The 24,156-nt window shown below is 48.2% G+C and overlaps 1 long non-coding RNA gene across 1 annotated transcript in view; it reads right to left on the bottom strand.

Moving 5' to 3' along the window:
- Nucleotides 1-351: 351 nt before the first annotated feature.
- The window catches only part of LOC134517713 (uncharacterized), a 33,528-nt gene continuing 9,723 nt past the window's right edge, over nucleotides 352-24,156 (bottom strand). Inside the window, exons 2-4 of the long non-coding RNA XR_010071714.1 lie at nucleotides 8,174-9,442; nucleotides 6,950-7,123; nucleotides 352-5,833 (exon numbers count right to left, since the gene is read on the bottom strand). This is a non-coding gene — a long non-coding RNA (uncharacterized LOC134517713). The remainder of the gene's footprint in view (nucleotides 5,834-6,949; nucleotides 7,124-8,173; nucleotides 9,443-24,156) is intronic.

Raw genomic sequence — 24,156 nt, 5'->3', positions numbered from 1 at the left:
CCGCCTCTGCTGCAGCCCACTTGGCTCTTTGGAGGAAAAAAAAAACCTTAATTAATATTTGCACGGGACCAACCCGAGCTCAAGTGCAGAGCCCACAGCTGGGCACAGCCCACACCACCATGGCACAGCTATATCAAAACCATATATATTTTATAGATAATTATTAAATACAATAGCTATTATTTATAGTAGTAACGTATACAATATAAAAAAATATAGATAATGTATAAATAAAATATATAGATAATATATAAATAAAATATATATAGATGCAGATTATATGTAAATACTATATATATAGTGTATATGTAAATACTATATACACAGTGTATATACATGTATAATCCCCAGGGAAATTGCCTCTCAGAGGACAGGGGTGACGGCATCAGGGTGCAGACAGCGCAACACCGCGTTCGAGCTTGCAATGAGCGCCGGGACACTGCACGGCTCCAAACACGGTCAGGGGATCTCCATAATTACACACCGCGGCCAGAGAAGTACAATTGCGTATTTGGTGGCAATCCTGAGCACCACACCTTGGCTCCGGGACGAGCCGTATGCACTTGGAGGTTAGCAGGCGGAGGAAATCTGCGTTTTCTCACTGACTTCTGACCTTCAAACCCACCCTGGAAAGCCCAGGAGGGCTCTTTTCCTCTCCCCCAAGCACAATAAAGCGGCACAAAGCGACCGATGTTTTTGCAGGTGCAGAGTTATCTGTTGGGAGAGCGAAACTGCAGAGTTTGCGATACAAAGCTGCAACTTCTCCGCTCACCTTTAGCAGGAGCCTGTTTCTAACATCAGCCCGGTGATCAAAAAAAAAAAAAAAAATCAGTAAAGCCCATGAAACCAGAAACGGGCCAAAAAAACCACCCAGTTTTTATTCCAGCACATTTTGGGAGGGGCTTCTCTGAAGCTCCTTAACAAAGCGATGCCATTAGCAGGGCTGCCCTGGGAGGGGAGACGTTACTGCTGCTGCTTGCCTAATTCCTTTGGGTCTCTTGTGTTGTACGTGGCAAAGTAGAAAGGGTCATGATTATAAGAATATTTATGTGCGTTATACTGAGTTTTGCTGAGCCCCAGGAGCAGCTGGGACGCCTAATTCCCTTTAAAACAAATGGCATTCGTGTGCCAGCCCCCCCCCCCCAGGATATTTTTGCAAATGGAACTTATGGATACGAGCTCAAAAACTGAGTCCTCCAGGGCAGGTACAGCCGGAACCATCATCCTGCCCTGGGGAAAGAGGGAAGATATGAGAGTTTTTGCAGTTCAAGTGCTGATCTCAGACTAGGATGGGCCTGACGGAGGGACGAGTGAATATGGGGTGCGTTTAAGGTCCCCCCCAGTTTGCCCATTGGCCTGGCCTGCAAACCGAGCAAGCTAATGGCAAACCGGTCGCAAACAACCCGTGGAGCGAGAGTTCGTTGCTGAAACGCTTGAGCAAATAACATCAAAGCAACGCACTTGGAGAGTTACAGCGGGCAATCCGGACGAGGCAACAAGGACTGTTAATTCATTATTTACCCCAATATTTGGTTCAGCTCCGTGGTTTATCTTTCTATTTGAAATTCGCTGCAGGAGCGTTTATCTGAACCTGGGAGCAGAGGTTGAGCGATGCTGCACTCGTTTTTCATAAACCTTTTCCTGGGGTGTATCTGATCCATCGCTCATGTCAGGGTGCGATAACAGGAGAGCTCGCTTCCACAGTGTAAAACACAGCGGCAAACGCCATCTCTGCTGCACAGGGGAAAGATCAAGGGGGAAGATCACATTTTGTTCTGAATAGCCACAGCCGTGTCCTGCCCAGGGCACCCCACTGCAGGCAGGAGATGACCCAAATCACCCAGCTCCAGCCTGGATGGGCAAGCAGCCTCCGTGGTCCGATGGTCCAGCTTGTCCCCACCAGCGGCTGAGATCCAGGACTCTTTGTCCTCGCTCGTGTTGCTACTCCACCGCAGCAAAATGTCATCTCGGTTCACACTGGGACACTGATGGGGATGAGACACTGACCGCGACACCTGGGTCCAGCGGAGCGCAATTGCTCTCACCTTCTGCCATCAAATCTACAAAAGCACAAGGTGGGCTGGAAATGTGCGGGAACGATCCAAAATCAGCCCAGCAAAACGAAACCACAAAGAGCAGAGGTTCGGCCAGCAATAAAAATAAAATTCATAACAACAACGCCTGCACCAGGGAGCTCCCTGCACTGGTCAGGTGTAATTACAATTAAATTGGTTATTCTCAGGTCACTGGTGGATTGGGCCACTGCTGTCATCAGTACTAAAAAAAACAGGGCTTGATCAACGTACATGAAAATTTCTCTCCTTTTTCAGTTCCTAAGTGTCGGTGGCAAAGCGCACGGCTCTGACAATGTCTTGCCGATGAGCACAGAAAGATGCTCGTGTTTCCCACGGCGTGTTCACCTGCAGCTGCAGATATCGACGCTAAAATGCTTCAAGACCCTACTATTAATGAGATCCCACTTGGAATCACTGCAGACGCAAAAATAACAACTGAATGAAAACAATAGGCAAGCGAGAAGCAGAGCGAGGATGCAAATTGACATCCGCACCACGGGATGTTGGTCTATTAACTGTGACAGCCCAGACTGACACAGACGGAAGCACAATTACTTTATGCCAAGCCTTTACAAACCAGAATCACATGGAAGAGGTGAGATATGGTGGCGCTACATCCCGAGTGATGTAGTCTAGATCTGAGCAAAATGCTTACCGAGAACACGCTGATGGGATGCTCCAACTCATCTGCAGAAGGTGCTGCCCCAAAGTACCACATTTATGGGAAGAAGCGTGTTAGCACAGCCCAGGAGCAAACGATGGATCTCCAGAACCAAGAGCTGGAGGGAATTGTTGACAGACTATTTCTTGGTTGATTAAGCAAAATCAAAACATTCCTTGGAAACTCCTCAATTTTGGTTAAGTGTTTACATAAGTCGGGGAGGTTTCCTCCCATATCTATTTCCCTGGACAGTTTATCTCACTGATTGGAAATTAATATTTTTCCTAAGGTTTTAAGCACCCAGCAGACACGGGAGTCTTCCCAAGGTGGCTCCTCAAGATGAAGAGGAGGCATGGGAAGAACTGTGATCCGTAGAGGCTGGTCCCAGGCCGGCAGCATCCCGACAGTGCACTAGCCTCAAACACCCAGAATAAGGCACGGGAGTTTTGTTGTCATGTTTGGCAGACTAATTAAATGCCTTGAAAAAGCCTCACAGCTGCAATCAGGACACACCAGCTCTGTTTGCCACCTCACCAGCAGAGACCCCTTGCCCATGTGCCACTCTGTGCCAGCTCCAGGAGGAGCCGCGTCTAGCAAACACCATCATGTCCAGCTCCATGCCTGGAGCTTCCAACTGCCTGGAGTCATGGAAGGTGCACCAAGAACCCCCCCCCTTGACTTTGTGCTGGGAAGCAGTTAAACAACAGCGTTTGTTTATAGTAGGGATATTTAAAACGTCGTGACGAACTTATGCCGGCTAACCCTTTCCCTGAATGAACTTCCCAAGCCTGGTGGGGTCCCATCACAGGAAGGTAAAGAGTGGCATGGAGAGGTCTATGTGATACCCACTTATCCCCCTGGATATAGCAGCACTCCATGGACAGTCACACACAGGTTTCATCGCTAGACCCAGGCTGTATTAAATCCGTTTCTCTAACCTATGTGCTCAACCACTGAAAGAGATGGTTGTGCCTCTCTCCTTTGATCCTGAATCCGAGGGACCAGGACGAATGGAAGATGGTTGATCGCCCAGCAGATGAGAATTCCTAGTGACTGTTGTACCTCTGTGACTCCCTTCAAGGTCTCCGCCAGCACAATTTAGGTGGATGCATTAACATGTACAAACAAAAATGCACCGTGAATTAAGAAGCATTGCCCTGATGAGGGAATATTTGCTGTAATTTGTTTTGCAGGCACTTAGCAAAAGCACAACTGGGAGAAACGGGGAGAGCGCCCAGCAAAGTAATATGAAAATGGAGCCTCTGGCAGCCTCTGAGATGCACAATTTTAATACAATTAGAGCACAGAGTGGATGATGGACCCTGGTCCTGAAGTAGTCAAACTCTAGCTGGGGGTTTTTTATGCTGTGAAAGGAGTACCCACATGTCTGCACTTCTTAGTGTCTTACCTCTTAGCATGTCTTAGCTCTTCTTCCAGCCAGGAAGCCCAATGCCGATCCATGGGGCAGAGGTGAACACCTTCTTTGCCAGCAGCAAACCGTGCCCGGTGCCAGAAGGGAACTCTCCTGTGGTTCCCTGTGTGCAGCCTGGCCCCAGCCCCGGCGGTGGGAATACTCGCGTTAGAATACTCACGTTGGAACACTCATGTTGGTCTGGAGGAGGCAGCTCTCAATGCCCAGCTCTGGCACACGTGTCTGAGCCCACTGAGTTCAGGAAAACCCCTCTGCCTGGGCGCGAGGCCTTGCCCGCAGGTGGAATTATTCCTTAATAGCCATTCTGATCAAAAACCTTTCTCAAAAAAGGACTCATAGGACAAAATAGCTCAATCTGTGTGGCATCTACTTGGACATATTGCTCTGGGACAGGCTGTGCAGCCAGGAGCTGACCTGCCATGCCCGACTTCTGCGCCGGTGCCAGCTCCAGCTCATCTCCTTCTGCCTGCAGTGTCCACATCCAAGGCTCAGCCAGCCCAATCCATGGCAGCCACGTGCGCCACCGGCAAGGGCAGCTTTGCACCACAATATCCCCAGGGAAAGGATAATCCTAGAGCAGGAGCACCCTCCTTGGCTGACCACGAGCCAGGAGCCCACCAGAGACACCTCCAGCACAACAACAACCACCCAACACCTATGGTGGAGCACCTGAACTGCAGTGAGCACTCAAATGCTTTGGACTCAAATGAGCTATAAAAACCCACAAGACAAACAAAACTTGCAGCAGCCTGGACACACCACACTGTGCCGGAGGAAGGAGAGCATCTAGAGCACAGCCTCCACCACCTCCATCCCCCTCTCAGTTGTGTCAGTGGTTAAAGCTGCAGGTCTGAGCACAATCTGTTCCACAAGTGACTGGAAAATACATTACAGCTGTGCTGAAAATGGATTTTTCTTTTCTTCTTCACCTACTGTGAAATATGAATTGGGAATTCATTAGCTATGAGCTGCTGCAAAATAACGTTGCTCTTAAAATATTCAATAGTCTCCTGGCTCCAAAGGACCTTGGTTAACTAGAGATACAGCAGAGGCGTTTTTCATTTTTTAAAACGTCCTGGAAAGGATCATTAGAAATTACTTACCGTTTCTTTCAGAGGCTTTTTTGTTTCCATTCGCAGACCCTAAGTGGAGATGTGGAGAGAGAATCTGCAGCGGCGTTGAGTCACGAAGGAGACGGTGCCACAGGCTCTGCTGCTCGCAGAGGCAGGAGTGGGGAGGCAGAAGGAAAAGCATTGGGGAAAGCGACTTGTGGCTGTGGTTTACCAACATCCCAGCACCCTCCTTCGGGATGCTCAACAGCTTTAGATGCAATGAGCAGCATCGGTCTTTGGGACATGCTCGAGTTCCTGCAGGTCCACCCAAGGGGCAGTAAGACACAAGACTGCATGAGGACAGGCACGTGCAGCCTGGACGTTGTCAAAGATGTGGGGCCGCTGCCTCAGGTGGGGTGTGTGTGCCCCCATGTGGGCTGTGCTCCATCACTGCAACACCCAAGCAAGGTTTTGGAGGTACAGGGACCACAAAGATCCACCAACAATGGACACGGGCAGTAGGGGTGGGATGGATGAATAGGATCCGTGACTTTAAAGCCTTCTTGCTACTAGAAGAGTTTGGTCTTCATGGCTTTGGCAATACTGGATACTCCTGCCAAGAAATCACTTATTATGGTTAAGTCGGCTTTTCAAGCAAATGATGAACAGGTCTGTTACTCCAAGGTCTATTCAGAGACGGTTGTAAGCCATTAAACGTAGGTGGCTATACATCTACCTGCTCCGCCCAAAGTTGGGGCACAGTCTGGCTCCATAGTCAGGTCCCAGCTATGTTTTGCTTCCAAACAACCCAAAACTCCCAGGAGAACAAGGTCTGTGGTTTTGACCCATGCCCCTCGCAGTCACCGTGTTAAAGAGCTGCTGGGGTTGTTATCCAGAGAGCCCAGCGAATCCGATGGGCATGCTTCCAACATCATCATACAGTTGTAATTAAACAGCTGTACGATGAAGTGGACCATGCAGGAGTAACTCAACACCACCAGAGCCAGAGCAGCCTTTGAAGTCAGCACTTATCACCTCCATCCACCGCACGCACAATTAAACCTTTTTTCTTCTTTCCCCCCACAAAACAGCGGATGCCAACACAAACAGAATATCCCCCCATGCCTCTCTGCTAATCATTGAACAAACCCGCTCCAAAGGCGGCCCCAAGCCCTTGTGTGGAGCGGGGACGGGGATGCGCTGGGGCACGCAGGGTCCTGCAGGTGGGAGGACTGCGCCTGGGAATGGCTGCGCTGTGCTCTGCAAAAAAAGGGACGCAGAGGTCCTCTGGTGTGCACCAAGCAGGGCAGGAGACTCCCTTGCCCCAGCCCATCTGCCTCCCACCACACTTCTAACGGGCTTTGAACCTATTTGCCAGTGTTTTTCCAAATTTGGCATGGCAGTAGTGCTCCCAGAGTGTTGCATTTGCTTAGATTTCAAGAAAGTGGTCACGAAAACGAGAAGGAACATGAGGAGAGGTGAGAGAACCTCCTGCCCCCCTGGCTCCATGGCACCAGGGGACACGGCAGGAGCACTGGAGATCCATAGACACCCATGGGGACCCATAGACACCCATGGGGATGTGGGGAGGAAGAGGAGGCAGGGCAGGACAGGGGACCCAGGGGACCAAGCAAACCACAAGCTGTCAGCTCAGCTGCTCACAGAACAATTTCTTTTCAAGGGCTTTGAACAAAACCACAGAGGAGTAACATGATGATTTCACAAGTACCTAAAAGAGGAGCTGTAATCTCCTTTCTCCTGGCTGACGGTGAATTGATTTTCCTTTGGGTTTAGAGGCCAAACAGCTCCAAACGTCCAACACTTCTTGACAAGTAGGAAGCTGTGGGCTGAGAATTAGAAGAAACCTGTGAGGTCTTTTTCAAAGCCAGAAAGATCTTCAAACCTGTAAAAAACAAGATCTCCTTGAGCAAGAGTGGCTCCCACCTCCGCTGTCACTTACCTGACCTTTTTGTTTGGCAAAACTTTGCTGTCTGGAGAGCTGATAAAATTCACATGACGACACCTGCCTGGTGAAAAATCCTGGCTTACAGGTTTTTGGTAGAAACAATACGCTTCCCCCCCAAAAGAAGTTTGAAACCAACCAATTAAAAAAACGTTTTAAATGAATTCAAAATTTGCATTTTGGTTTTTAAAAGTTTTTTCAGCTCTTTCCAAAAGGAAAATACCCCCAAAAATGGTAATTTACATTATTATGGATATTTACTTCTGCTGACGTGGTATCTTCATACCAGTCTTTTGAAAATGGTGAATAAATCCCCATCTGGAGAGCTTACAGTGAGGAAAGGGAGACCCTAAAGGAAAACTAACGCACATAACAATAAAAACAATTTTATTTTTTTTTCCTGTGAAAACGCAAAGTGAAAAAATGCCTTTTCCAGTGGAAAAGCAACTCCAGAAATTCAGTCCCCGTCGAGAAGTTGTCCCTCCCACCCCGGAGCAGGGCCACAGGCGGAGGTGAGCTGAGCACCGCGATGCTCAGCCACCCAACCCAGCTCTTCTGCCTCCCCCTCCCTTCTAAACACCCACTGCCCTCCAGACAGGCTTTTTTCCCTTTTTTTAATTATTATTATTCTTCTTTGCATTTGCCCGGGGCTCACCTCCCAGAAGGACTTATATTTTACACCAGCCTGCTGATGGATATTAAAGTCCCACCAGGTTCTTCCCTGCCAGCTTTTCCCCAGGTCGTTTCCCCACCACCCCTTGCCACCACTGTTTGATTCAATTTTCCCCAGTGCTTTCACTCAGATGCAAAATGCTTAATTTCCAACCCACCCCGTCCACCCACCCACTGACAGGCACCGCCACCACCAGCGCTGAGCTTCCCTTCCCCTTCGGGCATCCTCCCTCCGGGTATCATGCATCTCCAGTAACGAAGAACTGGCGTTATTTTAAATGAAAACCATCTCCCTCATACATATTCATAGCCACCAACCGCGGCAGATGCTGCATCTCTCGACGTATTGGGCGAAGGGAAAGTCTCAGCAGCAGCTTTGACTCTCCAGATGCCAGCGCAGAGGTGCCTCCTCCCGCTCGCTGGCCCCGGCGAAGAGGAATGATTGATTTTACAGAATCCCAGCCAGATCTGCAGTCGCAGATGACAGCTCTGGGGAAGGTTTTACTGCCGACTCCTTGTGAGCTTTGAAAGATGCGTAGTAATTATTTTTCCTTAGGAAAACAGATGAATTAATCTTTCTGCTAGGGTTGCGGTTAGTTTTCCTAAAACCGATGCTTAAAAACGATTTCAGAAAGCAAATAAGGCTGCCTAAACCGATTTTTTTCAAAAGCATTCCCAGTCACGTATTGCAAACACTCCGTCAGATTTTCAGAAGAAAATAGATCAGATTTCCGAAGTGCTCGGTGGGTGCTTGCCGGCTGCTAGGGAAAATGGGGACGTTGTCTTGGTGCCTCAAAGGAGAGCAGCAGATTTTGCACAGACCTAACACGTCGGAGATGGATGCCAAATACGTGCTCTCCCTGAGTTTTAGTCGCATTTTTTTTTCTGAAATGGTCCATTTATAGCTCCAAATATGAAATACGGATAAATGCAGGAAAGAGAACAGGAGAATCAAGCATGGGATGAAGTGTCGTGACATGGTTCCCATCCTCCTGATGCCAACAAAACAAACCACTCTGCTCTAAGCCTCAGGAAAACACGCGAAAAGGTTAAATTTTGCAACATGCAGACCTCACGACGCAACTGAAAAGGTTTGGCAAAGGGGTTTGAGGAGGGAGCGGAGGAAAAGCCTTACCTTTTCAGATGGAAATGCCTTCTGTGAAAGGCACTGTAGAACTAGCTCCCACAAAAATCCCTCTGGTTCCCTACAATTTAGTGTAAATTAGTTTCGCCAGCGACACTTAAGCAGAAATGCAACCTGAAAGACATCAAACCTTTGAAAATCAGGCTTGGGCGTCAGCGATGCAGATGGCTCCTCTCTGCACCTGCTCTGTAGATAATCAAATGGGGTAACCCCCTTTCTGTGTTTATACATGTATAACCCCGCATCTAGATAGCAGTTTATTTATTTAAGCTTCTCCGTTTGACTTTACAAGCACTTACCCTTTGGCAGGGGGAATCGTGGTGAAGTTCAACCCAGCGGAGGTTTGCTCAGCAGCTCCACGCGGCGGCGTTTCACCCGCTGAGCAGAGATAATCTGGGACAGGTCATCAGGGTCTTCATTTAGGGATTTAATCATTTTCTTGCCTGAAATAAGAAAGTACAAGTTTCTTAGGAGAATGGAGAAGTTTAGCTTATTTAGCTGAAAAAAGAAAAAAAAAAAGGGCGGGTTGAGAGAGGATACAATTGCTGTTTACAAGTGTATAAAGAGTCACAGCAGGAAAAGAAAATAATTAAGCTAACAACACAAGAACTACTGGGAATGTGCTGGCCATAAATAATTTAGGATGGAAATGAGAAGAAAGTTCACTCCGTAAGAACATCAATTTTTGCTTCCAATTAGTCTAAAATATCGGGGAGTTGGGGGTGCGTGCTGTTATATTTTCCAGCCATGACCTGAATGCCTCCTCCCAAGCTGCTGAGCACCAGAGGACAGACAGACCTTGGAGACACCCCGGTCCCATCTGAGGCTCATCCGCGTTGGCAAAGGTTGGATGCAGAGCTGGGGACCCTTCCTGGGAAGGGGCAGCCACGTCGGGGCAGGTACCGGCTGGAGGCTGAAAAATGATTGCAATTTCATTCTGAAAGCTTTCAAAGACACTGAAAGGCACACACCTGGCTTGCTTTCTCTAGGTTAAACAACTGAAATTTGTTTGCCAATAAATGGGAGCTGGGAAATATTCATATGTATTTTACAACATGCGTCCTGGCATTTCCCTTTTCGGTCCCAATTTTACCATCCCTTGAGTTGACATTGCATTTTACCACCAAGGGGCCAGGCTGGTAATGAGTGGAAATGAGGCAGTACCTCAACCTATTGTATGTGAACCAGGGTCTAAACTTGTGGCTCAGACTGTTCTGTAATTTATCCTCTGCTCTGACAAACGAAGCTCCTCAACGCAGTAATCACAGAATCAGAGAATCGTTTTGGTTGGAAAAGACCTCTAAGATCATCGAGTCCAACCGTTAACGCAGCACTGCCACAAAATTTTTCTTGAGCGGGTCCTTATTTTGATGATGCCTCAGTCCATAATGCCACCATTAACACATCCAAGCCCCCAGACACCTCATTTGAGCTCCAGGGATGGCCAGACCCCCAGCACAGCAAGGAATACCCCAGGCAGGATCAGACCCTGGCACCTGAAGGTCTGTCAGCAAGCGCAGCAGCAGCAGCAGGGTAAAAGCCTGTTTAGTCAAGGCAGCAAGTACACGAGCACGGCCCAACACACAAATGCTCATGCCATGGACTAACAAATGGTCTTGGGGAAGAAATGGCCAACATCCTTGGCTCCTCTGAGGTTATGATTTCTTTATCACTGCCATTGAGCGTCCTCAGGCGTTTTGTAGGATGGTCCAAGGGCAAATTACAGGATAGTCAGAGTAAAAATAGGTTCATTAAACAAACTGTTATTTTCTTAAGCTGTTCTTTATGAAAAGAAATGTCTCCATGAAACTTTAATAAGACAGCACTGTGGCCCTCATCTAACCCAGGGTCAGGGCACGGGAAAGACTGGGGTGGCCAACTGCAGTCTGAGTCTAATTTAAATGCCAAAAATGGAAGAAAGTGCTTGAGAATGAAGGGTTCATTAGTATAATCTCAGTCACACCGTCTTGAAAGCAGGCAACTCTGGTCACCTGCGATCTTCTGAGCAGAAAAGATTTCTAGAAAGCAGAAAATAAGCATAATTAGCAGGCGGAGGGTGGTTTTGGGCAACGTCCCTTCTGCTATCGTGCTGTGGGCTTGACATTGTCCCCTCCCAGCAGCAGGCTTGAAGGCATCCCCCTCACTCCCAGGGGTCTGGATCCTACCGGCGGGGTTAACAGATACATCTCCCTTTGCTCTTCAGAAAATACAGCATCTGAGCGACAACCGCCAGCAACTTGCAATGTATTCCCAACCTGGTCGACTGTAACTCCTTGAAACTGCAGAACATCTTTAATCGTGGCACTCATCAAAGCAGTTTTTAGATGTTAATTCTCACAAAGCCCTGGTAAGGCTGTTACACCCAGAGAAAGCGAAGCCAGCAGAGATTAACTGATTAGCACAGGGTAAGTGTGTATATATATATATTAGGGACATGGTTTAGAAGTGGCTTTTGTCAGGGTAGGTTAAAGGTTGGACTCGATGATCTTAAAGGTCCCTTCCAACCTCAGCAATTCTATGATTCTAATTCTATGTCCCAGCTCAGCAGAAGGAACCCTGCCCAGTCCCAGGTCAGCTGTGTTGGTATTTTGTAACGAAAAAATGCAAACCCACACCAAGCTAGGCCTGGAATTCCGTGCTCCAGCAGGAAGTGTCGAGCACCAAGCTTTGCAGCTCTCACTCATCGTGCTGCTCAAGAGCAGGTCATTGCAAAAGCAAAAGGGGCAATGCAGGATGGAAAAACCCAGCTGGAAAGGTTTGGAGCTCGCTGTGTCCCTTTCTGAGATCGTTTGGTCCTAAGAAGTTCTACCAACCAGCTCCTGGTTTGGTCCTAATGAGTAATGGTGACCATTTGGAGGTCCCTAAGGACACGGAGGTCCCCTGGGTATACAGTCCCCTCCTTACCACCACAATGAATTCCCCTCTAAAACCAGATTCCCCCAGACAAGCCCACCAGCTTCCCCATGCAGAAAACATGACATGACCAGATTTCTCTACAGCCATCCCAAATTCTTTCTCCTTTAGCCACTGCAAACCCAGAAGGGCTTCATGGCACGTTCCCACCTCCACATGTCACTTGGCAGATGAAGCCCTGATGTTTGGCCACAGAACTTTCACTGATGATAAATCCTTCCCCGCACACCCAGATCATCCTTTAATGAGCTGCTATGGATCAGCCCCTGTCCGGGGTCAGGCGGTGCCGGTTAAGCATGAGCTTGGCAGAGTCGCCTTCATCCACCTCCATGGAGGACCTGGCCCGTAGAAACGCCAGGTTTGCTTAGCTCAGCATATCCCTTATCAGCAAGGACACTCCTCCCAGTGCTTTCCGTCCCTCTTGCCTAAACAAGAAACATTTCTGTGCAAGCCAGGAGATGTGTCCGGGGGAGACGATTCCAGCCCGCAGATAACACGGACACATCCGCCTCTGTTCCCTGGGAAATCTGCTGACGGGAGAGAGGGTCTCACGTTTGGGGAGCTGCTGTTTGTGGCCATTCAAACCGATGTTGCTGATGATTTGATACGAGGCGGCGTGGGCCAGGGTTGCTTTCCCAGTGTGCAGGAGAAGCGAGGCTGCAGGGAGTCAGCGTTCGGTATCGCACCACGCAGAGTTTATCTAAGGAAAAGGCACCAAGGACGGGCTGCAGACGAACAGCGGATGGCGGGAGGAGAAAAGCCAAGCACAATGATATCATAAAACGCTCCCTGAGTCATTAGCTACGACTCATATCTTTGCTCAGGCTAAAGAGACAAGGGGCTGCAAATAGATGCCATGGATAAATGCCAGGAGAAAAAGAGTTTCCATTTTACTCATGAGGCTATTGCTGATTAACAACTCTGCAGCTTGGCCCGTAGCGAGGGCTGGATCTGGGCACAGAAATCCTTGGATTGTTTCCACGTCAAGGATGGGCAGCTGGGGAACCATAAACTTCGTAACAGGGACCTCATCCCTTTCCAAGTCCGTAGTGCCCTGATGCTGGCCAGTGTCTCTCAGGGTTGGGATTGAATGGTTAGAAACACGCACACTGGCGTAGGTACATGTTGACAGGAGCTAATTAGTGCCATAAATACATCCTCCTTCTGAAGATATCTGAACTGGTTAGTGATTTTTCATAGCTAAACGGCTTTGACAGCTTTTTCAAGATAACGAAAATCTGTTTAACCAAGGAGTAAACATGTTTGTGTAGATCTAAGGACAGAAGAGTGAGGATACGTCTTCAAGATGAGCTCCTCCGCAGGCTCAAAACCTGAAAGTTCCAGAACCCATCAAGTAATGAACAATAAAGGAGTAAGTAACAAAAGTAATAATCCATAGAGCAAAATGCTGCATTTCGGCTCTGAAGCAGCCCCAGTGCCCAGCTTGCTGTGCTACCGTACCTGAACACACTTTCTGCTAACACAGGCACTCCCTCCCTCCTTGGGTACCGCACACCGTGACTTTCTCTCCAAATCATTTTCCCCCATCATTGCTTAGCAACTCAGTTCTGCTTATCAATAAATCCAAGCAGTTCATCCTAATGACCATGCTGGGCTTTTCCTTTTCTTTTTTTTCCCCCCCAACTCTTCCCGTGCTGCTTCTTCCAGCGAGGAACAGCAAGCAGTAACGATTTGAAAGCTCTGGGCAGGGACCATGGTCTCTGCAGGTCAACCTGTTCCCTGCTCTCCTTGCTGTGAGTGCAGACCTGCAGGACACTCCTGGGCAACCAGCACGGCTTCCCTGGGCCAAAGCACCCAAAAAGGCTCCATCCTCCTGTAAGGCTCTTCCTCCGCATCACTCCATCATCACCTATCTAAACCTTTCTATAATTTTTAAAAATTGCTTGAGCGCTAAATGCCAAAATGCCTTGCTGGTGGAATCGCGGGCTGCAAAATGAGATCACTCTGTCTGATGCTCCCACCCAGCCCCAGGCGCTGGGAGAGCAGCCCCGCAGGACAGGCAGCAGGTCTCCCGCCTCCGAGGAAGGGCTGCGGCATAGACTGACACACAGGGTCCTCCTTTGTTCCGTGCTATAGCAGGCTTTAATTAACATGCACATGCAAATTATGCTGGAGAATTGTGTGAGAAGAGACTGTCATCCAAAACAGAAGGAAAAGTAGGAGATGTCTCTAATTACATGCATTTATTCCGTCAAAGTGTGCTCCTGGTCAGCTCATTAACTGCAGAGAGACGCTCAGACTGCAATCTCATATTCAGAGGTTTCAATGTCTCATGCCTTCTTGTGCCAGAGGAATATTTCAGCTCCTGCATCAGTCCCTCTCTTTCACCTTCCTCGTCACCGCCACAATGACAAGTCCCTTTTCATGGTTTGTAGCGTCTTGCCAGATTCATCAGGCAGAAAATTTCCCTTTCTGAGTCACGGTAGAATATCGCAGGCTGCAGAGCAGCCAAAGCCTCCCCTCGCTTCCCAACTTGCTGGTTTACAGTTTTACAAAGTCTTTGTCCCAACCTGAGGACAGAATTCAGCCCCGTAAACAGCATAAACATCAGGAAACATCTGCCAAACCCTGCTCTTTGAAAGACACAGGCAAATTTATATATACACTGCTGGTCAAAAGTGTGGTATCTGCATGGGCAAAGGCAGGTCACGAGTGCTGTGGCCTCAGCTGCTGAGTTAAGGAGCCCATATGGCAACGCACATCTTATTTAGGTGGCCTGCAGGTGAACATGTGTGGAGTACGCAATCCTGGCTCCAGACAGATCAAACGTTGAATTTCAGGATGGATCTAGGGTCCTCCGAAACATGAAGGCACCCTGAAACAGGTCACCTCCACCCTGAAACTCAACTTCTCTGAAGCTCAGAGTTTGCACACAAACCCGTTGCTAAAATTTTATTTTACTGGGACGAACAGGTGAAAACAAACAAACCCTACCTATTTTTTGAATGACCCTGCCTGAAATCCACAGGGACGCGGTAAATGAAGCCTGGCTTTTCTGGGCGGGATGCTTGCGGCATCGAGCAAGCAAGGGCTACCCCAGCACCGCCGTCCCCTCCAGGTTGTGTGACCCTGCTCCAGGCCGGGCAGCCTCAGCATCACACGGCAGCCTGTGCCGGGATATGCAATAATTGCTTGTTTAATGCAAAACCAGTGGCACACAGCTGATAAAAATTACACTGGGAGCTTCCACACAGCCCAGCATCGCAGGAATTGAGTGATTAAAACTAGAGATTTCCTTTCTGCAGGTCATCTGGCTCCATTGTGGCATTAAAAGCAGCACATAACATGAAAGGGCGGGTGGGGGGACTCGGCAGCCCAGCCGGGACCCTCAGCAGGACAGTGGCATTCCAACACCAGCAGCTGCTGGTGCTTCCCTGCCCAGCCTTGACCTGCCCCACGCTTCAGTGGGGAGTGATTCTGGGGCAGGATCTGCCTAAGATGTACACGTTGGGGCAAATAACTCGGTTTTCTTGTTTCTGTCAACCTGTAACACCAGCTTCTTGTCTACATCACAGAGGTGTTTTGAGGATGAAGGTAAGAGAAAGGACTCTCAAAGGATACAAGGAGTTTGGTACCCACCTCCCACAGATACTCAAGTATAGCTGGCATCTGGAGACAGAAGTGCAGAGGAAAAGAGCTGAAAATAAAGCCATTTTCCCTTTCTCCTTTAAACAGCATCCTCCTTTGTCTTTTCTTCTATTATATTTCTGCATGTGGAACCTAAAGAAGATGGGGAGCAGCACGACATTAAACCCCTGTACGTGCTCACTGTACCTTGCAGCAGTGACCGCATCGTCCCGGCTGGCAGCGAGCCACGGGTCCCAGCCTGTTCCAGGTCACAAACACCAACCCCTGTACAGAGGGAGGCCAAAATCCAGCTAGAAAGCTGCAGCCATTTGGTGAGTAGCTGCAGTTCGTGGTTATTTCAGCTGATAAAATGGTAATCCTCTCAATGGCTGGTCCAAAAATAGGTTACGATTTTGGAGAGAGATGAAAAGCATTTATCCTGCTTCTCGGGTCATTCCCTGCCCCACAGCTTCACTCTGCTTTCCAAAATAACGAGCTTTGCCAGCAAAATATAGCTGCAAATGCTCAGCTGGAAGGTAATTAGGGCAGGAGACAAATATGCGTGGTGGCCGTCGGTCCCCCGCCATCAGGGGCACCTTGGGACAGCACATCTTTTAGTGTAAAAATATTATTACTGCAATCTCTCCGATCTGCAGCTTAATGCACTAACGTCTCTCTCGAGCAGAGCGCTGGCAGATGCACAGCAGCTAAATGGATTTCGCAGGCTGCACCAGCCACCCAAACAGCAGCAGGAAAAAGCGGCGCCACGGGACTGGCGGAGAAGACGGCAGAGCCCAGCCTGGGAGGCTGGAGGCACGCGGGGAGGGTCGGTGATCGTCGGTCCCTCCATCCTGCACCCTCGGGTGAGGGCAGCACCCCCCCAAGCCAGGAGCTGCCTCCCTCCTTCAGCCTGGGCTCATCTGCTTGACGGCAGACAATGTATAACACAAATCACAGAATCATAGAATGGTTCAAGTTGGAAGGGACCTTAAAGACCATCCAGTGCCACCCCCTGCCCTGGGCAGGGACACCTCCCACCAGCCCAGGTTGCTCCAAGCCCCGTCCAACCTGGCCTTGAACCCCTCCAGGGATGGGGCAGCCACAGCTTCTCTGGGCAACCTGGGCCAGGGGCTCACCACCCTCACATAAAGAATTCCTTCATAAAATATAATCCAAATCTCCCCTCTTTCAGTTTAAAACCATTCCCCCTCATCCTATGGCTCCCCTCCCTGATCCAGAGTCCCTCCCCATCTCTCCTGGAGCCCCTTTAGGGACTGGAAGGGGCTCTAAGGTCTCTCCGGAGCCTTCTCTTCTCCAGGCTGAACCCCCCCAACTCTCTCAGCCCGTCCTCACAGCAGAGGGGCTCCAGCCCTCTGATCATCTTCGTGGCCTCCTCTGGACCCGCTCCAACAGGTCCATGTCCTTCTTTTGCTGAGGGCCCCAGAGCTGGACACAGGGCTCCAGGTGGGGTCTCACCAGAGTGAAGAAATGCATTGCCCTGAGGAATTAATTTAAATTCCTGCAAATTGAGCAAACTGCAGCAGGATGAAGAGCATGAAACAAACCCTGAGCACACACGATATTGCGGCATCACAGCATTTCCTACACGTGGAGACCCCAAACGCAGACCTGCCCCCCGGCTGCGCAAGAGCTGGATCCGCGTTTCACCCTTCTTGTTGCCTCAAGCTTGAGGTGGCTCCTCCAGTCCAAGGCTGGAGGATTGCTAAAGGCTTTACAGCAAGCAAAGAGTATCTTAGAGGGACTCTGAAAATATTAGTCACAGCATTATCCAAAAACGTTAAATGCATTAGGTAATTAAATCATACAACGGAGTAATAATAATTTTAAATGTAAGCTGTAAGACAGTGTCATAGTCTGGATTCCCAAGGCAATGCATCTTTTCCAATCTCAAAACAAAACCTTTCTACATATTGTCATCAGCACAGAACTTAAGACTATTCAAAGTTCTGTTAAGAGCCTCCCATATCCCCCCCCCCACCCCCAAACATCATCCATCGCTTGCATTTTAATTGGGGCCCATCACGACAAAAGGCTGATGCATTTCACTTCTGATCTTCAAAGCAGGCACGCATTGCTCAGACACCCAATTAAACAGGAAACCTGAAAGCTGCCAATACTTCCGGAGACACCGAAATGCGCGGAGGTCAGCAGCGAGGATGAAGAGTTACATCCCATGCAAAAAAAGCGAAGCGAGAGCAGGAGCAGCAGCAGAGACCGAGTGACAGTGGGTACAGCACAGTGACACGTGAAACTACGTTTGAGCCAGCGTCAGGGCACTGAGCAGAGAAGACGCACTCCTGACTTTAAGCAGCAAACTCTTCCACCCCCTTTTCTCCAATAAAATTGTTTTCTCCAAGACCCGCAAAGGTTACAAGCACACTCGTGTTTCAGCGCCAATCCCTCCGTTGGCAGCTCACCTACCCAAGCACAGAGGGGCCACTTGCCGGCTAAATTTTGAGATCCCTTTGTGAGTCTAATTAAAGCTTTCTTTTTTTTTTTTTTCTTTGATGTGAGCAGCAGAGCTGCTAATTAACTGCCGAAAATTATGCTGAGGATCCAGTATCTGCTGTGCAGCCACCTCAGTGCTCATCAGCTTCCCAGGGTGATTGCAGCATGGGCGGAGCGGCAGCGGAGACACAGAGAAAAGGGAGGGGGGGGAAATCCAGCAACTTTTGGAAACAGTATTGGCTTGGGAGTGTCTCTAACCTGAACTTTGCAGATGGGAATAAATATATATATTTATACACACAAATATATAAAAATCGGATATCGATAGTAGAGTGCAACCCGAATCCGCCAAGCGTTACCCTCTCCGCACCCTCTCCAAATGCAGGGGGATGCAAAGGAAGGGGAACAGATGAGATCTACTATTCATTAAATACTTATAAATTCATTACACACAATTCCATTTTTTGTCTGATTCCCCTGCAACTCTCTTCCTTAAAAATGAATAAGGAGCAAGCAATGTCAGATGCTCTCCCTCTTTGCTAAAAGCACTTTTAGTTCTCCTTCCTCTCTGATGGCCCTGGCGTGGTGAAAGAGGGGAAGGCTTGTTTAGATGAAACTTTATATGCCGTGAGATCCATCCTGTCTGCAAGCAATCCCAAATCCCTGGGACCGGGATACTTTATTTCTGATGCAAGGGACTCTTCAATAACAAGATCCCTGTGGGAGTACAGGAAACACACACCAAATCCCCGTGGAATACAGGAAAACGTGCAACGGCAAATGGCCCCTCAAAATGTGCCGCGTTCGTATGATTTGTGTTAATTTCCTGATTTATCATCTCAACTGGGCTTCGTGAGCAGGAGAGGAGAGGGGTCAGGGGTAGCTAATGGCTCATGAAGGGCTGTTGCTTGAGGAGCATTTCGGGAAGAGCTGCAGCCAGGCTGAGGGATGCTTTTAATTAAGCCATATCCCTAAAAGGCTCTTCTTGATGAAATGCCAGAAGTTGGAGCACTAGTTAATGAAGCAAGCAATTCAGGCAAGATGTACACCGTCTAACCAGTGGAAATTACTTAATGAACTGCCCTTAACTCATCAACAGAGCTACTGAGATATCTGCAAGCAGAACAGATGATTGCAAAAATAATACCGTTTTTTTCTTTTCTCCTGGCTCTGATGACCTCCTGGAAATCCCCGTGCGGCCTCACCTGAAGGACCAGGGCTACCAACAAACCTCCTTCTTGCTCCTCGGATGCTGCCCCACTGCTGGGCAGGCTGACCCTTGCTGCCAGCGTGAAGCCTTGCCTTCAGGAGATTTGTTCCCTGATGCTTCTTGTGGGTACATTTCACAGGAGCTTCAAAGAACAAAAAAATTAGAAGATTTGACTGCAGCTAATCAAATAATATCTGCCCAAACAGGAACATGACTGCTCCACCACGTCCCTCCGTAACCCCAAAAGAAACCCAGATGCTGCAGATGAATCTCTGCGGTGACACTTCTTGTGGGTCCTTCCTGGGGAACCAGGGCTTCAGGGTGGTCTTCCAAGGCCAAAGAAAGCCTTTTGGCTTAGCTGAAGTTTTTTAAAAACGCTACTCATTTGGCTTCAATTCTTGTTGCTGAGCTGCTACATGTTGTTTGTGCTTTGCCCACTAAGTGGAGCTGGGGACTCTCCCATGCTTCCCCTCCCGGGACGGTGCCAACACATTTATTCTGCTCCCTGGATGAAGCAGCAGGGTCATCTGCTGGAAACGTGGCTGCAGCTCACACAGACCCACGCCGGCCCGTGGCTCACCCACAGGCAGGCAAGGGCAATACTACCTCGCTTGCTTTCCATTGCAGAAGTTTGAGATCTTTCCCCTTTTCCCATAGAGGACGTGGTTTTGAACCCAACCAGCGTAGCCCTGTGCCAGCGAGCATGTGAATGTCCACGCTTCCAGAGGGTGTGGAGCGCCAGAAGTTCCTGCTTTTAACACTCTCCTGCTTCAGCTTTTTTCCACAAATTCTATTAGTTTACCTTTACAATATCTACAGGTACTGAAAGAAATGTCTATAACACGGAGAATTTTCAGGAGCCTCCTCATAACTTGGTCCTCTATTTTGTTTTTTAAATCTGTTTTGTATAAACCACTTAAAAACACCTATAACATCATATGCCAAGTCAACCACAAAAGTATTCTTATTATCTGCCATGAAGAGCAATTCAACCATTAAAGCAGACTATTTGCTCCGCTACAGTCCACCCAACACCTGTGCCGGTTTATATATTCCCAGAGAGACTTCCCTGGGAATTTGGGAAAGCAGCTGTCAATGAATTCATCCACACACCGCCACCTTTCCTGCTGCCAAAGATCGCATCAGAAATAACCTCAGAGGAGAACAGAGCGCGTCTCTAGAGAAAATAGAGGACACGGAAATAAAGCAGGATAAAATTACAGCTTTACAAAATTCATTGCACTACCCTGCAATGGAAAGATAATTAGGAAATTGTTTTTGTACTAATGATTCATAGCTAGCTGGGCAGGAGCTATGTCAGGAACATGACTTTAGTTTAACCTAATCCTGTGGTACCCAAACATGGTTTGCAATATTTTTATGCCCAGGAATCAGATATCCCCAATGCGCTGCCTCTCCTCTCCCCTCCCCTCCCCTTCTCCGCAAATCGCTGTCTCAGACGAGGGCATTTGGAGATCACCCCCACAACGCGAACCACGGCTAATTGTCCTTAATGTTGTTTGTAACCATGCAGGTTCAAACTGAAATAGTTGGGCTAGTGGGGTGGTTTTCCATGAACCTGATTGTGATCGTTGAGACTCAATTTGTTACCATATGATCTTCTAATTGGTGAGGCTGGATAAAATCCGTAAGATTACTTATACTGAGGCTGGTCCACATGGTGCTCCTACCTGGAGCAGACTCTGAAAAAAAAAAAAAAAAAAAAAAAAAATAACCTCTGATGTTACTGTACATGTTGGATTTTCCTCCCGAATGTCCCCTTCCCGGCGGTCGCGCTTGTAGGAAAAGTTCAAGCCTTTCTATTCAGTTACACCAAACCTTGCCCCATATTAAAGTACTAATTGCATTCAAATTCTGTCAGCGCATCGACAGTGTTGACTGAAATAATAATCTGTAAAACAAGTGCATTTATGCAGCATATGTGTCTTATGGCTGCCTCTACAAGGGTTTTCTTTGCAGACAAAATATTTGGTTGACAAAAATTTACAATTCCTCATGGAAACGTTGTCCATGGAAACCATACTATTGGTATGCAAGGAGACAGAATACGTTACCCATCACTGCACAATAACCTGTGGATAAGCAGTATACAGAGTAGATCGGTGTCTAGTTTTTCAGTTTATGAAACAAAGTCTACTTGTTTTTCAGTGATCACTGCACAGTTACACGGCAAACAATGAGTTCTCTTTATTGTGTAATGAATTTAGAAGTATTTAACGAATAGTAGATTTCATTTTTTTCCCCTTCCTTTGCATCCCAGACTCAAGAATGACCCAATATCTCTTCCAAATTTATAATGGGGGCAGCTTTTTCGATGATGGTCTGGACCAGCAGACAGGTCATAAGGATTGACTTGGAGAAACACAAGTTCCTCATAAACCACGTCTATCGTAAAATGTAAGAGACATATATTGAATATTATGTACTTAAGTAAACTAAAATGAGAAATATCCTTGTAGTCAGTTCCTTTTAATCTAAGCAAAGGGGAAAAGATTTTATAGCGTGGAAAATTTGCTAATATATTGAAACATATTGTCATTATTGCCAGTTATCACAGGGCTCTTATCAGCACATCCACTTGGTAAACGAATAAACCCTTTCCCGCCGCAGCTCTGGCACAGACGCTAACCGCGGGCCGGGATGATGGAGCAGAGCTCCAGGCAAGGCAGAGGATGCCTGTCCTGCCCGTTGGGGACCCACCAGCAGGCACGCGTCCATCTGGGCAGCACTGCCATCCTTGGAAGCTTCACACAAGACATCCAGGACCACATCCAACTACTAAACCCCTGACCAAAACCACGTCAGGAGCTGGTGTCACACCAACCACTGCTGGGGGGGGGGGGATCGAGAGGGGACCCGCACTGCGGCTCTGCTCTCAGGGCACTGATGGGGCTCTTCACCCTGCGTCAGAGACGCACAAGTATGGTACTGGGTAGGATTTGCCTTTAATGGCTTAATTCAGGGAGTGTCTCACTCCTGAGCAGACTTTACACATTTCTGAGATAAAGCACTTAAATCCCCATGGGAGAGGCACAGTGTATAAACGCGCTGCTGCTGGTGGTGGGCTGCGTTTCGGTGACTACGTGGGAGAAACATTTACGTGCGCTTCCAAGATACCTGAAGGGGATGCTCCCAGTTAAATCTATGCCTCTTTCACTCATATGCACACGGATGAAACCATAACACCAGTCTAAACTTTCAACGCGAAGTCAGTTCTGTGCCAAGCGACTGAAAAACCCCTTCACTGCACCAATTTCTGAATTGTTTACATGCAGACTGGTGCTACCTTTCCTGGTAGATAGTGTTCCCATAGCAACATTACTTTTATCACATAAGAGGATTCACCAGATTAAAACAGACGCCTTCAGGTAATTAAAATACATGAAATTTCTTTGTTATTTACATTTCTGCTAGCGAGGAGCCACAATACTCGATTCAAACCAGGATGCTGAGGATCCTCGCGACCGAACAAACAAGAAATAAAGCTGTCAGTGTTTGTCTAGTACAAAATGGGGACTTGCCAGCTGCAGGAGGGATTGCACACAAAAAGCCTCCCAGTTTGGAGCATGCGATGCAGAGAGGGGCAGGCTGTGCAACCTGGTATTTGCATTCGGAGCCGGTGCCAGAGGGTTGGGATGAATGGCCTGGTTTATTTTCTAGAGAGGCAGTTTTCAAGAAAAGACATAATGCACTGGATGCGTAAGAGCTTTAACCCTGGCATCCTGGTCTGAATGATTTGAGGGGTGGATTTAAGTGTGGTCACCTGTTTCCCGGGGGATTTCAGCTGGACGTAGCGTTTGCCACCTCTGCCTTGCAAGGCATCAAACCTCCAGCTTACTGGAGGCTGTGCAAAACTCCTTCTCCCTAAAATTGCAAAATTTGAGTTCTCATTAGAAGAGCTGAAAGATCCAAACCGGTGCATCAAATCCTTTCCATCTTTGTCCAAAGGGTTTCCATTTTGGATTTTCCTTTGCACTTCCAGAGGGAGGGTGCAGAGCTCGCTCCCAGCTTTCCCCGTGCGATGCTTGTGGCTGCCCCAGCCTGTTGCAGGTGAAGGCAAACACAGGATTAAGTCTCTCCTGTAAGGTGACAGGGATTGAAGCAGCTCTGGGAGTGCTACCGGTGGAGCGAAGCAAAAAATAGACTTAGTAGGGATCCTGGAAAGCAGTCTTCCTCTGGGCACTGAAGGGCATTTGGCACAGAGAGCAGGTTTCCTTCTGCTGGTTGATGCGGCCGTCAGGTAAGAGCTGGGAGGCTGGAAGCAGATGTTTGTCCTTAGCAAACAGAGAACCCAACCAGTAAAACAACTTTGGCTAGAGGGCTGAATTAAACCGCTCGTTCCCCTCCATGGTGGTAACAGCAAGGACGGGGTCATTCAGAAAGCTGGATTTCAAGCCGCTTCAGTGTGAAGCTGGATTCAACACCACAGCATTTTTGTGTGGCTTCCAGCAAACTGAAGCGCAGAAAGCCCTTCTTGAGTTAAATCTGTCCTCGGTGCATTTTAAGATCTTTGTTTCTAATTAACATTCAGTTTGAGTAGCTGCTATGGAAAGATTTCTTGTTTGGAAGTATTGGGAATATTAAATCCAGAGTTGTTCTTAACGGTGTGCCTAACTGCACCACTTCTTATTTACTCCACAGCTAGAGGCTGGAGGAGTGAGGACTCAAGCCGCACTGTATAAGAGGTAACTTGGACTTTAGCAGCAGAGACAGTCTGGGCTTCCAGCCTTCTTCATCCCTGCTTTGAGCTCAGGTGATGGCTCAACCCAAGGGTTGAGCATTTGTTGCCTGACCCTTGGCAAGCCTCGACACCCCCCAGCAGCTACCACTGCACAGACCAGTGGTGGATGAAAGCAAAAAGCCATTTAAATGCAGATAGGGGTGGCCTCGTTCTCTTCTCCGAGCTTCTCAACAGTTTCTCATGGAGAAGAGCAGAGCAGCTCACCTTCTCAGAAG

Source organism: Chroicocephalus ridibundus, chromosome 6 (assembly GCF_963924245.1).
Source record: "Chroicocephalus ridibundus chromosome 6, bChrRid1.1, whole genome shotgun sequence".
Classification (NCBI taxonomy): Eukaryota; Metazoa; Chordata; class Aves; order Charadriiformes; family Laridae; genus Chroicocephalus; species Chroicocephalus ridibundus.
Note: the sequence above shows the minus strand (reverse complement) of the source record. Positions and strands in the feature narration are given on the sequence as shown.